Source organism: Talpa occidentalis, unplaced genomic scaffold (assembly GCF_014898055.3).
Source record: "Talpa occidentalis isolate TD23 unplaced genomic scaffold, MPIMG_talOcc4v2.1 talOcc4.3, whole genome shotgun sequence".
Classification (NCBI taxonomy): domain Eukaryota; kingdom Metazoa; phylum Chordata; class Mammalia; order Eulipotyphla; family Talpidae; genus Talpa; species Talpa occidentalis.
In genome coordinates this window covers 27058263-27073087 of record NW_023603184.1, presented here as the reverse complement: position 1 = coordinate 27073087, position 14825 = coordinate 27058263, and the positions used below count along the sequence as shown (strand labels likewise).

The 14825-nt window shown below is 48.3% G+C and overlaps 1 long non-coding RNA gene across 1 annotated transcript; it reads right to left on the bottom strand.

Moving 5' to 3' along the window:
- Positions 1-5870: 5870 nt before the first annotated feature.
- LOC129146533 (uncharacterized) lies at positions 5871-13073 on the bottom strand. Its single transcript, XR_008553395.1, has 3 exons — positions 13033-13073; positions 8105-8301; positions 5871-6004 (listed from the first exon to the last, which is right to left on the bottom strand). It is a non-coding gene; the product is annotated as an uncharacterized LOC129146533 (long non-coding RNA).
- Between the last annotated feature and the right edge of the window lie 1752 nt (positions 13074-14825).

Here is a 14825-nt window from a genome sequence, read left to right as displayed (position 1 = left end):
TCTTTTTCACAAACCATTAAATAAGCATTTGCTCCTCCCCCAACTCCTTGCTGTACTAGCCTTAGGGATACAGAATCTTGGACTTTGGCTTAATGCCCAGTCTGTGAGCGCCGAAATGCACCATGTGTTTAGGTTGGGGAGGAGCCTTAGCTGGGTTCATGCTGCTGGACCTGATGTAACTTTGGATTTAATCCCCCAAGAAGAGAGATGGCTAGGAGGCGTATGAGTCACGCTAGTACTTCCTGTGTGCTATAGCAGTACTCCACTGAAAACACCACATTTCTCGTTTTTTGCTATCTTTTTGAGTCCAGTGAAAAAGCTAAGCAGAGATTTGGGTGTCTGACTAGATAAAATAAAACTTAAGGAAGCTGACTGCAAGGCTAAAGAAATACAGGAGCTATAAATTGCATTATTCAGGGAGGTGTGTCTTGGCTTCAGATAGCAAAGTTATCCCAGTTCATCTAGGAAACTGCACACAAATCTTAAGGCTAGACCTAATGGGAAGTGGTTTGTCTTTAGTTGCAGAAGTTCCTCCACTTACTTGGTTTGCACCTACTTTGGGTGCTTTAAGAACTCATTTCTAAAAAATTCATGTACCTGGCATGAATAACCAGTTTTCAGTATCAACAGATATGCAGTGACTTATTTTAAAAATAAGATTCCATATCTTACTGCTCCAATTTTTTGCTTTTCTTTATATATAATGCAGCAAGACTCAGCTGCCTACCGTATTTAACTTGGCCATCCCTTTTCCCCCATTCACAAACAGGCTGCTAGCCAGCGCACTCCCACACCAGCACTCCTGGAGCCTGTCCTCATCGCACAGGCCGCATTTCACATCTCCAGGACACCTCGCTCAGTTCCCTTTCTACCTCATTGACTACTCAGTCTCCACTGGCAAATACTTGATCTCACAGCAAAACACTTTCAGTTGCTTGACTCAAACCCTAAGTCCAATTTATTAAATCCTGTTGGCTCTGCCTTCAAGCACATCGCGACAGTGTGTCATGTCCACTGCTACTACTGTCATTTAGATAGAGTGGCCTTTAATAGGTTCAATGTTTAATAATGTTCATTCTGCTTAGCCCTTGCTCCCCGTTCAGCAGCTGGAGACAGCAGCGCCAGGGAGAGGAATCCTTCACAGAAAAAAGAAATCACCCTGGTAACAAATGTCACCAGATAGCCTTCCATCTGTTAAGTTTTCAAGTCAAAATATAAATTGAGTCTGTAGCTTTACATGCAGTCTAGTGCCTGTTGCCCTGCTCTGATTTCTCTCCGGCCCTTACTCGCGCACTCGCCCGCTCGCCGGGCCTGGGACGCGCCGCAACACCGGGGACGGTAGGTTCTGCCTAGAGCTCTACTTTGTCTTGGCTCGAACGTCATTTGTATTGTAAAGTCCTCACCGGACACTTTTAAAATACAACCCTAAGCACACCCTGTCCCACTTCCTGCTTTAGCTGTGTCCATGTCTCACAGCTGTCCATTTGAGTTCCTCCAGAACATGAAGAGCCTGAAATTTTTCGCTTGTTCACTGCTGGATCCCCAGCACCCAGAACAGTGCTTAGCACACAGTAAGCACTCAAGACGTGATGAACCAAATCACACGGCCAATAAAAGCCTCTATGGCTCTGCACACATGGAAGGAAGCAGAAAGAACTCAAGTTCTGTTATCGATGGATCTAGGGTCGGTAACCCCCGCTACTTAAGTAACAGTATGATCTTAGGTGAGCTACTTCCGTTCTCTGAATTTTGGTTTCTTTTGGAAATGGGGCCAATGCTTAAGGACTGCCATAAAATTTGAATAAAGTAGTATGTGAAAGTCACCAGCAGAGAACCTCACACATAGGAGACCTTCCAGGTATGTGTGTGAAGGAGCGTTTCACCTCAGCTTGTCTAAGACTCCTCCCCGTAACAACTTCCAACCTGAGCTTTCAATCACCAGCTAAACCTCGTGGGCAACTTTCAGCCTCAGGAGACCCATCAGAAACAAGCAACAGCTGACTCCCCTCTTGCCGACTTTATTTCCCTCTCCGGCAGAGCGAGCCCCGAGGCTCTTTTTAAGGCTCTCGTCGCCTGTTGATGAACGTGATTAGTCTGCTTTCCTCCCTCAACGCCATCACTTCTCTGCCGATGACGAGTCCAAATCTCTTTCCAGAACATGATCCTTGTGCACCCCATCAGCCTATGAACACTTTTTCTGAACGTGCCACAAGCATTTCAAACTCAACATGTCCAACACCAACCTCTCCCGAGCCAACATTTCCTCCTCTCCTGCTCTGAATGATAACCCCAAAATCATAAGTGAAGTCACCCTTGGTGACTTTAGATCCCGCTCAACCAGTCACAGTCTATTTAGTGTACTATTGAGGCCTCTTCCCCAGTATCTCTCCATTGTATCCCTAGTTCAAGCACCATCATCTCATACCTGAGTTACTGCAATGGACTTCGAAATGGGCTCCCTGCCCCAAATTTTGCTCTCCTAGTCCATTCTCTACACAACAATCGAGTAGCCTGTCTACTGATGCTTCCTCTGCCCTCCAGTGAGTCCTAAGTTTCCTCAGAATAAAGTTCAGCCTCTTTAAGAATCGTGCCCCCAAGTCCTCTGCTATTTGCCTCTGTTTACATTATTTTCCAACTTCCTTATCTCTGGGCCTCTGCAAAGCTCTTTGCTCTGCCTGGCACATTGCTCTCATTATGAGCAACTCTTCACCCCCCTCAGCTACTTTATTCTTACACATCCTTCAGGGGTCAGAATAAATATACCGCATTTGGAAAGTTTCCCTTTCTCTGCCAAGACTTAGGAGTTCATACCTATCGGGGTTTTTGGTTACAAAGGAGGGAAATTTGCCCTGGACAAATTAGGTAGAAAGGAATTTATTGCAACTCCTCTTAAGAGATCTGCAGGATGTCCAGACAGTCAGGTTTAGAAACAAAAAATAGGGACTGGGCTGCACTCACATCATGGTGGAGTAGAGACACTGGGATCACCTCCCCTAGAAGCAACTATTAAAAAATATATTTGCTCAAAGGAAGATTCAGAAGTTCCCCAACAGAGTCCCAGGACTTTCCTATGGAGGATTTGCACTAAGGTTGGTGGCTTGCTACAGGGAAGAAGGAGGTGACGTGAAGTGTGGCCGGGAAAGAAGACACCTCGGCCTGCAAACAGGTCAGGGGGTCAGTCACCCACACGCTGGAGCACGGGGAGTTTCTCTGGAGGGACATTTCAGAAAGCGGATGCAATTGTGGTGAGTGAGGGTCCTTCCTGGGACACCGGGAGTTCCATGATGGGCACAGGTGAGGGAAGCTCTTCCCCCAACCCTCTTTCAGAAAAGAGAGAAGAGTCTTCGGGTGGAGCCAGGCCACATCTGACTGCAGGCCTAAGGGCAGAGAAGGAATGGTGAGAGAGAATCTGTCACTCTCTCGGAAAGGATCAAGCAGGCACACAGCACTTGCAGTCCAGGTCCCTCAGGGTGGCGGTAGTGGCAGTGGCTGCAGAAGCGGCCATGGATGACGCTGTAGCTGGGCGATGGGACATACACTCTGCTGAGGCACCCTCTGCCTCTCAGGCCCAAGATTTGAGTCCTGTGGACCAGAACCAGCCCCCCTCAACAGAAGATTCAAGATTTATGGCAGAAGGAGCAGTAGGGAGGTGGGGGAGGAAGTTGGGACAACCAAAGCATCTAAGAGAGCTTGCGGTGGAGAGAGAGGGGAGGAGGCAGAGGTGATCAACCTAAATCCACAACAAAACTGAGCATGTAAGCCCCAGACTCCCCTCCTGCCTGGACCTCACACCAGGGTAAACTAGGAAGAGAAACAAAAATAAACCCATAATTCCCCAATCACAAAAAAGCAAATAAGGCAACACACATGACAGGAGGCAGGGAACATCTGAACACAAGAGTAAAAAGCAACAAGAGAACAAATGCTCTGGAGGCACATACAGAAAGCAGAGAGAGGATCCATCAGACAAAATGCTAATAAATGAGCTACTAGAAGATCAGCCAAAGGCAGACAGGTCAGTGCAAGGGTTAAAGACAGAGCTATCTAGCTATCGCCAGCCACTGCAGCAGAGTTCAATCCCCAGACAGCCAGGGAGAAACCCACATGGCACAGGAGACCTCTCCTGTCTCACCTGCTGCTCCCCTCAGCAGTGTATTTCATTACATCTGCCTATTCTGCTCCCCACTCTCTCTGGTCAATGTTCCCACTCCCCCACCCCTGCACCTCTGGCTTACACCCCAGTTCTTATATGCATAAACAAATATATTTTAAAAAAAACTTTGACTGACAACCTGATGAGTATTGTTGCAAAAATCCTAGCAAGCCCAATACAGCAACATATTAAGAGAATCATCTACCGTGATCAAGGATACAAGCCTGTATCTACAATCAATCAATCTCATTCACCAGATCAACAAAAAGGAAGATAAAAATCACACGATCATTTCAATAGGTTCTAAAAATGCATTTGATAGGATTCAATAAACTCTCTCAATAATATGGGAATAAATGGAACTCATCAAAACATTATAAAAGCCATATATGACATTTAACAATCCATAGCCAATGTCAGTCAATGGTGAAAAGTAGGAAGCATTTTCACTAAGATCAGAAACAAGACAAGGATGTCCAGTGTTACCATTATTGTTCACCATAGTACTGGAAGTCCTAGTTGGAACAATTAGGCAAGAAAAAGACATAAAAGTTGGTTAGACAGAACCACAGAAATAGGCTGGCTAGGAAAGTACCATAAACACCATCCCAACCCTCATCAGACACCAGAGCTTCCCCTGCCAGGGTCTGAATGAATTTCCAGTGATACTGGGTCCCGGATCACAGCCCCAGGCTCATGAGTGCGACTGAGTGTGCATCATGTGTCCACACTTGCTTTAGGAGACCAAGAATCTGGCCTTTGGGATCCCTGTTGCATTAAGTCGGCTCTGACTCTCACCCAGACTTACAGTTGCAGGAGAAAAAAAAGAGAACTGGGGAGGATCTCCCTGGTGGCGCAGGGGGTTGGGATGCAACCTATGAGGCTGTCTGCAGCCGCAGCAGCACAGGTTCAATTCCCCGCCAGAGAGCTACCCACATGGCGCAGCAGACCTCTCCTGACTCGCCCGCTGCTCCCCTCAGCAGTGCGTTTCAGTCAATCTGCCTGTTCTGTTCCCCGCTCTGTCTCTGGTGAATCCTCTCGCCCTCACACCTCTGGCTTGCACTCCAGTTCTTGCATGTATAAATGGATAAATCTTTAAAAAAAAAAAAAAAAAAAAGGAACTGGGGAGACTACCATAAAGAAAAAGAATTGTCCACTATGAGGCCACTGTTGCATTCCTTCATCTCAACACTTACTATGCTGCATTATGACAACTTGCTTCCCGCCACTGTATTGAGACAAGAGCTCAGAGTGGGTGAGGAGTGTGATTCTTATTCATTGCTCTAGAACAGTGAACAGTGCTGGGCTCTGAAAGAGCAGGAAATAGGTACTGAATGCAAAAAGGAATCCAGGTTTCGTGCAACCTAATTTCATATAATGGGGAGGGGGGTTCGAAAGGAAGACCAAAAGGAATCCTGTGTAAGATGATAACCTTAAGACTTAAGCATCACATGGGCCTTCCTGGTGGCAGTGTCGGTTTGATTCCTGGCCGGCCAGGGAGATTCCCACATGGTAGGGCAGACCTCTCCTGTCTCGCCCGCTGCTCCCCTCAGCAGTGTGTTTCAGTAGATCTACTTGTTCTGCTCCCCACTCTGTCTCTGGTGAATCCTCTCACCCCCCCATACCTCTGGCCTGTACCCCAGTTCTTGTATGCATAAATAAATATTCAAAAAATAAAAATAAATCACATATTTTATGAAACATTGATTAACCACTAGTATATTTCTCCATTCATATTTCCAAATTCATCACAAAATCTTTGGCCAGGTTTTGGTCTTGAGCTACGGTCTGAATCATCCAATGAGGTTTTCAAGAGAACACAACCTTCCCTTTCATCGTATTGCTTGCGGCCTAGGCAGATATGATAGTTGGGATTCAAAACACAATCACTGCTTTCTCTCTGGAAACACTGAGCAGTGACTATTAAGTCACCAGTGTGATGTGGACACTGCATGGCCTCACTGCACTTGTGGCATCAGTAACGCACCCACCAGTCATTCCTGCAGTTCTTACACTACCCCCCTTCTGCTCCCCCCCACTCCAATGAGTGTATCACGGGAGCTGCAGAAGACAGTTCACCCCCAACAACCCCATTCTATGCAGCCTGAACAGGTTCTCTCTCTTTTCGTCATCCTCACTCCCACATGCCCACCCCATCATCTACCCCAGACCTTCACTCCTGAACTTCCCCATGCATCTGCTTATCTGTCCTCATCTCTCCCACCTTTCCCCTAGAACCCGTCCTTCACACTTTCCATGGTGTCTGTCACCAGCAAATGTCCCTGTGCGCGCAATCTCTCCTCTGAACATCCCTGTCACCTTCTTGCTCTAAGGGGAACCTGGCTGTCTCCTGAAGCCGTCACTTCCCCGGCCTTTCTCTCGTGGCAACAGCCTTAGTGCCGGCTGGTGCTCACCCTGCTTCCCACCAGCACTTTCCAAACACCACTTCTCCTTCCTTGACCCAGACCCTTGGAAGTTCTGGTAGTGAGACTTTAATCCTCCTTCATGTGCTAACTTTCCTGTGCTTCAAAATAACTAGTTCACGTCTTCTCTTCTTTCCCTAAGATTCCCTCCCTCTCCACCCCAGCTGGAGCTGATGAAATTTCCTTGCCATGACAGAGTGGGGAGCAGAACAGGCAGATCGATGGAAATACACTGCTGAGAGGAGCAGCGGGTGAGACAGGACAGGTCTGCTACGCCATGTGGGTTTCTCCCTGGCCGGGGATCGAACTCATGCTGCAGAGGTTGCAAACAGCTTCATAGGTTGCGTTTTAACCCCTTGCGCCACCAGGGAGGGCCCATGTCTTTCAACCTTGTAAAGAAAACAACAAACTAAAACCGTGGGTGTTCCTCCAGGCAGGGCACATGTAATGACACACAACCTCAATACTTAAGTATAGTCTTTAGACTAGTGTCACCTGGGAGCTTATTAGAAATGCAAAATATCTGGTCTCATTCTAGATCTACTAGATCAGAATCTCTAGATGATTCATTAGCCCATTAAAGTTTTTGTTTGTTTTAATTTAGCCCATTAAAGTTTGATGAGCCCTGATAGACGACCTAATGCAGGTCCCCTTGCTGGCCACCAAGGATTGTACTGCATCCCCAGCCACAGTGGCTCTGGGCCTCAGCTTCTAGCTCACGGAGAAGCAAGCCTGCCCACATCATCTTACCAAACTACTGACTTGCCAATAATTGCCCTGATATGTGACTTCCATCTCACTATGGATGAAGATTCCCAGCTCTTTCCAAAGCTCAAACCCTCTTCTCATTTTTGGATCTCATTTCCTGGGGTCAAGTAGCTATAAGGCATTTGCCGCCCCCCTAATGCCCCCTCAAGGGAAAAAGGGGCTGTTGGGCACAGCGCAACTGTCATTGTGAATATACTGCCAGCTCATGTGACCACTGAGAGCTTCAAAGCTGCCTTGAGTAGGGGTTTTGGACAAGATCATTTTGCAGGATGAGTCCCTGGGTCATCTCAGATGATCTGGAGGGTAGAAACCTGAGTTCTGTGATTTCCACGAACCATGAAAAAGGACGAGCCTGATACTGAAGTCAGAGAGTTCAAACTAGACTGACCAAAGGCTGCAAGGTTTTAACATCCATTAAAACAAGCCCAGAATTGGGCCTCCCCGGTGGCGCAGCTGTGTGAAACTGCCCGCGGCCTCTGCAGCACCAGTTCGATCCCCGGCTGCTCCCCGACCACCGGAGGAGGGTCCCACATGGCGCGCAGACCTCTCCTGCCGCCCGCTGCTCCCCTCAGCAGTGTACTTCGGTCCTTCTGCCTGTTCTGCTCCCCGCTCTGGCTCTGGTGAATTCTCTCACCCTCCCGCGCTTCTGACTGTACCCAGTGCTTGTATAAATAAATAAATAATAATTAAAAAAAAAAAAAAAGCCCAGAATTTGTCCCTCTCATAATTGTTAGTGGACAAGGAATATGGTGGCACTTACTTCTCTTACCTCCTAGGCCCAAGAATGCGCCTTCCTTCTGCCTCAGCTGGAAGCGGCAGGCTGGAGATCACCAGGGAGCGAGTCTGCACACAGGCAGCAACACACACTGCAGGCCGGGACAACCTGGCAGCAGGGCTGAAACAGGAAATGAAGTCTCCACTTCTTTCCAGTTGAGGAAATTGGAGCACCAGTTCCCACTGGAGAAATCAAAGCAGTATTGTTTCAAAGAACAAAACAGTCCAGGGGAGAACAAAGGTTTTGGCAGTGATCCCTCTTGGGAGAAGATGCTATCATAGACTCTCCACCGGCCTTGGATAGACCCAGTCTGTCTGGGACTAAAGACCAGCATACAGGTTGCTTATTAGATTCATGCTCAAGAGTCATGGTCTTCCAGGAGTCCGACCAATACTTATTGTCTTCATAATGGTTAAAATAAAAAAAAAAAATCCGGTGAACAATAAAAAGTTTCTAAGAGCAACCTCAGTATTTACAGCCAGAAAGAATGGCGGCACATCCCCTGAAGGGCACATGGATTCACATCAAATGACTGTCATTAATAGTCCAAGTGTAAGCATGAATCCAACAAAATGAATTTGCTAAACACTCACTGTAGGTGGGGCTCCCTGGTGGCGCAAAAGGTTAAGCACAGCACTGTGAAGCTATCTGCAGCCTCTGAGGCACAAGTTCGTTCCCTGAGCCAGGCCAGGAGCTACCTACCTGGCAGACCTCTCCTGTCTTGCTCACTGCTCCCCTTCAGTAGATCGATGTGTTCTGTTCCCCACTCTGTCTCTAGTGAATCTTCTTACAACCCAGCACTTATACCCCAGTTCTTATATGCATAAATAAATCTTTTTTTTTTAAAAAAAACCCCACTGCAGGTGAGAAGAACGGGGTTACCAGAGGCCTCACAGAAGAGAATCCAATCTTTTCTTACAACCTTCATTCCTAGATAAGATTCAGATTTAAGAGCAAAACATAAATCAGTCCCTACTTCTTTGCCACGTCTTATGCTCGGCCCTTGGAAAACAGATCAAAAAGAGAGAATCCCCGCCGTGGAGCTCCGGGACACATGAAGGATCATTTCAATCAATAGTGTGGGCTCATTCAGGGCAGAAGTGAAGAACCTGACACATTTCACTCTCTAAGGCACACACAAGAAAATCAGTTTATGACACTGAATCATCAAAAAGAGGTTTAAATACCTGACTCAGTAGCTGTCATGTGAGATAAAGAGAGGGGTGCAACTGAGAAAGGGCACACGGGAAGCTTCTGGTAGGGGCACAGGTGATGCATTATTTTCATATTTACTATAGTATATATTCTTTTGTCTGCATGATAAAAATAAGACATGAAAATGAGTCTGACAACACCGAGTTTTCTGATTGAACTCAATGAGAACTCTCCTTTCCCCAGCCTCCCAGATGTCCAGAACAGGATGCTCTAGGTCTTTCGTTATTGTTAAATCATTTTGAAACAGGGTTTTCTCTTACTTGTCACCAAAATAATTTTAATTGCAAAAGGGTTACATGTAGAATGCAGCATTTTCCTGATGTGTCTGTCTACGAAACTCTTTAAAGGGTATCTTCTGGGACTAGCATTTCATGGAAAACACTCTGGGGAACAACCTGGGTTAGAAATCTATTTAAGAGATAGAACTGGGCCTCCCCAGTGGCGCGGCGGTTGAGCACTGGGTTGCGAAGCTGCCCACAGCCTCTGCAGCGCCGGTTCGATCCGCAGCTGCTCCCCGGCCAGCAGAGGAGGGTCCCACATGGCGCGCAGACCTCTCCTGCCGCCCGCTGCTCCCCTCAGCAGTGTACTTCAGTCCTTCTGCCTGCTCTGCTCCCCGCTTTGGCTCTGGTGAATTCGCTCACCCTCCCGCGCTTCTGACTGTACCCAGTGTTTGTATAAATAAGTAAATTTAAAAAAGAAAAAAGAGAGAGAGAACTGACAAGAAGGTGAGTTCATAAATTTAGTGACTTCTGGATAAGATATTTAAAAATCCAATCATTTTGCACTAAGTATTCATTTCACTAATTAGCTGTGGGGTAAATGAACAAACACAGATTTACCCTAGAGTGTTGCAACAGTAGCCATCAGCTATGTCAAGGAAAATGCATTAAAACATTGTGTATTTAAAAACTCAGTATTTTTAAAATAAAATGTTACAAAAATATAGTTGCTATTGTAAGCAGAACAGGGAAAAAAGAACGAAAGAAAAACAAGAGTAAATATACATATTTCACTCGCAAGAATAGAAAATCTGTGTCTATGAAACCAACAGGCCCAAAAAAGCAGACATGGTTTACAATTATTCGAAATACAAATATCTCCAGTACCTAATGCAGTTGCGGTAGGTCAGACACTGTTTAACAGTCTCTGCAATGATCCTGGAATGTTAAAACTTAAAAGGATCTCAGACAACATTTCATAGATAAGAGATACTGACACTAAAAAAATGAAGCATTTTGTCACATCCCTGTGAGTGGTAGGGTTGCATTATTGGCCAGGGCAGCATTACCGGGATCTGGTAACACTGAGATTGTAAGGATGTACAGACATCTAGGCGAACTTGATTCACCTGGCACACGTACCTGTTCCCGCACTCCTGAGGCCATAGGGCAGCATGTAATGCTGCAAAAACCAAGGCACCAGAAACTATCTATAGGAAAAAGATGCTGCAGTGTTAGTTTCAAGAGCGGAAAAGCTTCTCCTTTAAAAGGTCTTTCTTGCCTCTACTGGCTACCTTTCCCCAGAGAAGAAACTGTTCATTAGTAGAATCAAAACAAGGGATACTTTAAAAGCTCCAGGAAAGTCCTATTTCCTGAAGATTAAAAAAAAATTTTTTTGGGCCTCCCCGGTGGCGCAGCGGTTAAGCGCTGGGTTGTGAAGCTGCCCGCAGCCTCTGCAGTACCGGTTCAATCCCCGGCTGCTCCCCGGCCACTGGAGGAGGGTCCCACATGGCGCGCAGACCTCTCCTGCCGCCCGCTGCTCCCCTCAGCAGTGTACTTCGGTCCTTCTGCCTGCTCTGCTCCCCGCTCTGGCTCTGGTGAATTCTCTCACCCTCCCGCGCTTCTGACTGTACCCAGTGCATGTATAAATAAATAAATAAATCTTTTAAAAAAATAAATAAATAAATAAATTTTTTTTTCCTCAAGAGGAACTAGGAAGAAGCAAGGATTTTTAAAAGGCTGACCTATGAAAGAGTAACGCATCCAGTCTTAGTCTAAAGAAGCATCAGTCAAGTTGGTGGGTACTGCCAGACACTCTGAACCCGACGGGAGCACAGGGAGTATTTTACCATATAATCATCACTGAATCTGCCTTCACAACCCTCACTAGACTCCATGAGCTGGCAGTCTTCTTTTTTTTTTTTAACTTTCTAGAGGCATGTTTTGTTTATTTGTTTGTTTATTTGTTTGTTTATACATGCACTGGGCACAGTCAGAAGCTTGGGAGGGTGAGAGAATTCACCAGAGCCAGAGCGGGTTGCAGAGCAGGCAGAAGGACCGAGGTACACTGCTGAGGGGAGCAGCGGGCGGCAGGAGAGGTCTGCGCACCCTGTGGGACCCTCCTCTGGGGCCGGGGAGCAGCCGGGGATCGAACCGGTGCTGCAGAGGCTGCGGGCAGCCTCGCAACCCAGCGCTCAACCGCTGCGCCACCGGGGAGGCCCTGGCACAGCCTTCTTATGGAAAATGCCCAATTTGGAAACCTCCTTTTAAAAATAGTAATTCAGTGGAGGAAGCAATTTACAGTCAGGGTCACAGTAACAACGTGGTTTTTCTTGCCTAAATTTAAGAAAGAAAATATTTAAAAAATTGAATAGCTCTAATTACACTTGTGGTACTTGGTCTGTTACAGGGCAGGGAGAGGGGCAGCCCAAGGTCTGCTTCTGAATTAACATCAAAGCCGACGGCAATCACAGTCTAATTGTGACAGATCCATTGGAGGCTTTTGAACCTTCAGAGTATGGGAGAAATGGCTGGTTTCAGATGAGGAAAGCGGCGTGACCGGAGACGTAACTTGCCCAAGGCCAGGCGGCACATCAGTGTCACAGTGTTAGGGGGAAAAGGATGTCCTAAAGCTAATTCCATATAGGCTTTGTGGACTCCACCCCCACCCCAGGCCAAAGCCAGACACTGGGAACCCCAATTCCCATCACCACCAAAGGGAAGGCGGCTGGGACCTGAGGGTGGGGTTCAGCAGCCAGGTTGGTATAAAGCCAGACTCGTGGGCTTTGGAGGGGTCCCCCATTTTGGCTCTCCGCCAGCTCGCAGTGTCAGGCCAGCTCTGAGAGTGACTTTGGGTTTCCAGGTCGTCGGATCGGGTAGGACGCATTAAAGACTTTATTTCCCTATTTTCTCCCTGAGTTGTACATTTTCCTTATTTCCTTTTCTCTTGTAAATAAACCTTTTATTAACCTTTTGTGTGTGCCTGGAGTGGAGTAGTAATAAGTCCCTTGTAAGCGCGCGGGTGAGGACCCACAGCCAGGAACCCGTTCAATATCGGGGCTGCCCTATAGCTACAGAACAAGGCTGCATTCCAGGACTCCTGGGTTCCAGCATCTCGGCTCTGGACCAGCCACTCCCTGCAGCCTCACCCGGCCTCACCCGCGCGCAGAGGGCCCAGGCGCGGGCCCAAGATGGCGGCGCAGGAAGCCCCGGACTCGCCTCCGCCGCCCACGGCTGCTTCACAAACACCAGCACCGCGCGCCCCGGGGCGGGGAAGGCTGGGACGCCGCCTCCCCGCGATGGGAGGGATCTCGAAACCCAGAGTTTCTCGCCTTACGGGCGAAGGATTTGTACCCAACTTCAAGCACCCCAACTTTCAATACCAGCACCCCATCCACGACCCCCGCCCCGTCCCGTCCCCGCCTCGAGGGGCCGCGCGACCTGAGAACCAGCCCTTGAAGGGTCGGTGCTCAGACTCACCCCGGGACGCGGCCTGCAGCAGCCTGGAAGGAGCCCAGGCGAGGGAACCAAGCGCCGCGGCTCACTTGTTAAAGCCTTGGGCTGAGGGCCGGGGCCTGCCGGGATGCGCTCCGGCGACGGGGGCTCGTGGGTGCCATCTTCCGCTTCCCCGAGCCTTGCTGAGGCCGGCGGGCGCCATCTTTTCCTTTTCTTAGTTTGTTTCCACTGCTGCGCTCTTTGCGCTCCCGCTCTGCACGCTCCGCTCCAGAGCTCCGGCAACCCCTCAGGGGAGCTTTTACCCGAGTCTGGTGACCCAGATCTTGCAACTGCAGCCCCTGATGGCCTGGCTCTGAAGGCCCGAGGCTTGCTTAATAGTTCCATGGCTGGAATAATAGGAGTCAGTGCTTGGTACCTCGGGTACCACCCTGAGGGCATTGCAGACTGAGGGAGACGCCAGCCTTTCTTGGAAAAAAGGCCCTACTGGGACCTTCCCTGGTGGCGCAAGGGGTTAAGCACTGTGCTATGAAGCAATCCGCAGCCTCCTTATCACGAGTTCGATCCCCGTTGGACCCACATGGCGCAGCAGCCCGCTGCTCCCCTCAGCAGTGTATTTCAGTCTGCCTGTTCTGTTCCCCACTCTGTCTCTGGTGAATCCTCTCACCCCCTGCATCTCTGGCATGTATCCCAGTTTTTATATGCATAAATAAATAAATCTTTTAAAAAATGCGTACAGCAGGTCCTCAAATAATGTCATTTTGTTGTAAGATTGATGAGAAGGAAAAAACAAAAACAAACCCAGTCCTGGGGCTGCTGTATAGCTTGTGCACATTCTTCTCATGTCTCGTGGGTTTTCTCTGGGTTCTCCAGCAGTGCCCTCCCACCTCCCCAAGATGTGCTCCGCTAGGGTTAGGCGTTTCTCCAGGGTCCTGCTCTAGTGAGTGGCTGTGGTGCCCGCTGCCCTGTCAGGGTGTCCCGGCTTTGTGCCCTGAACTGCGGAGACAGCCTCTGGCCGCCGGAGGCCCTAAACTGTAATATGCGAGTTGGGAGCAAATTGATAATCGGAATTGTCAGGCCTGGTCTGCAGGGCAGCGCTGAGTCCCGGCCACTAGACCCCCACGGGTTGGTGTCTCACGAAGCCGCAGCAGGAACTTCGCAGACTCTCAGGTAAGCAAGCGAGAAGAGGCAGGTTTGTTCAGAGAAAGAAAAAGTTTTATTGAGGAGAAAAGGAACAGAAATAAAGTGGGATTCCCCAGGCCAGGGAACCAGGCCAGGGAGGGGCAAGGAAGCCAAAGTGGAGTCGTGTCTCAGGGACTATAGATCTTCTTTCCCTCATTATTCTGAAGCCCCCCAGTCTCTTTGTGATTGGTTACTTCTCAGCTGTCTCCCTTAATCTGCTACTGAGCAGGGGATCTTCACATTCCTTATCTAACAGGTTTGTCTTTCCCCATTTGTTACACCTTCCCCCTTGATAGATTTATCTTTATGGCCCAGTCTCCCAGATGAGCACCCCTGCATTTTAGGGAAGAGAAAGTTAAACATCAGCTATTGAAGAAAAACAGGGTGGCGCCCACTGGTGCTGACCCCATCCCGTCTCCCCCTTGCATAAATTTCCCTGCACTCTGACAAAGGGGAGGACGGTGGTCTACCAGACATGAGTCTGCTGCCCTCCTAATTTGTCCATAAATTAAACCACTCTCCGTTTCCCCAAACCCCATCTCCCTTTATCACCTGAGAGAAACCAAGGCCAGCGTTAACAATGTTGTCCTTGGTGCTGGGATGTTTATTATTCCCAGTGGAATTAGTTACATTCCTCT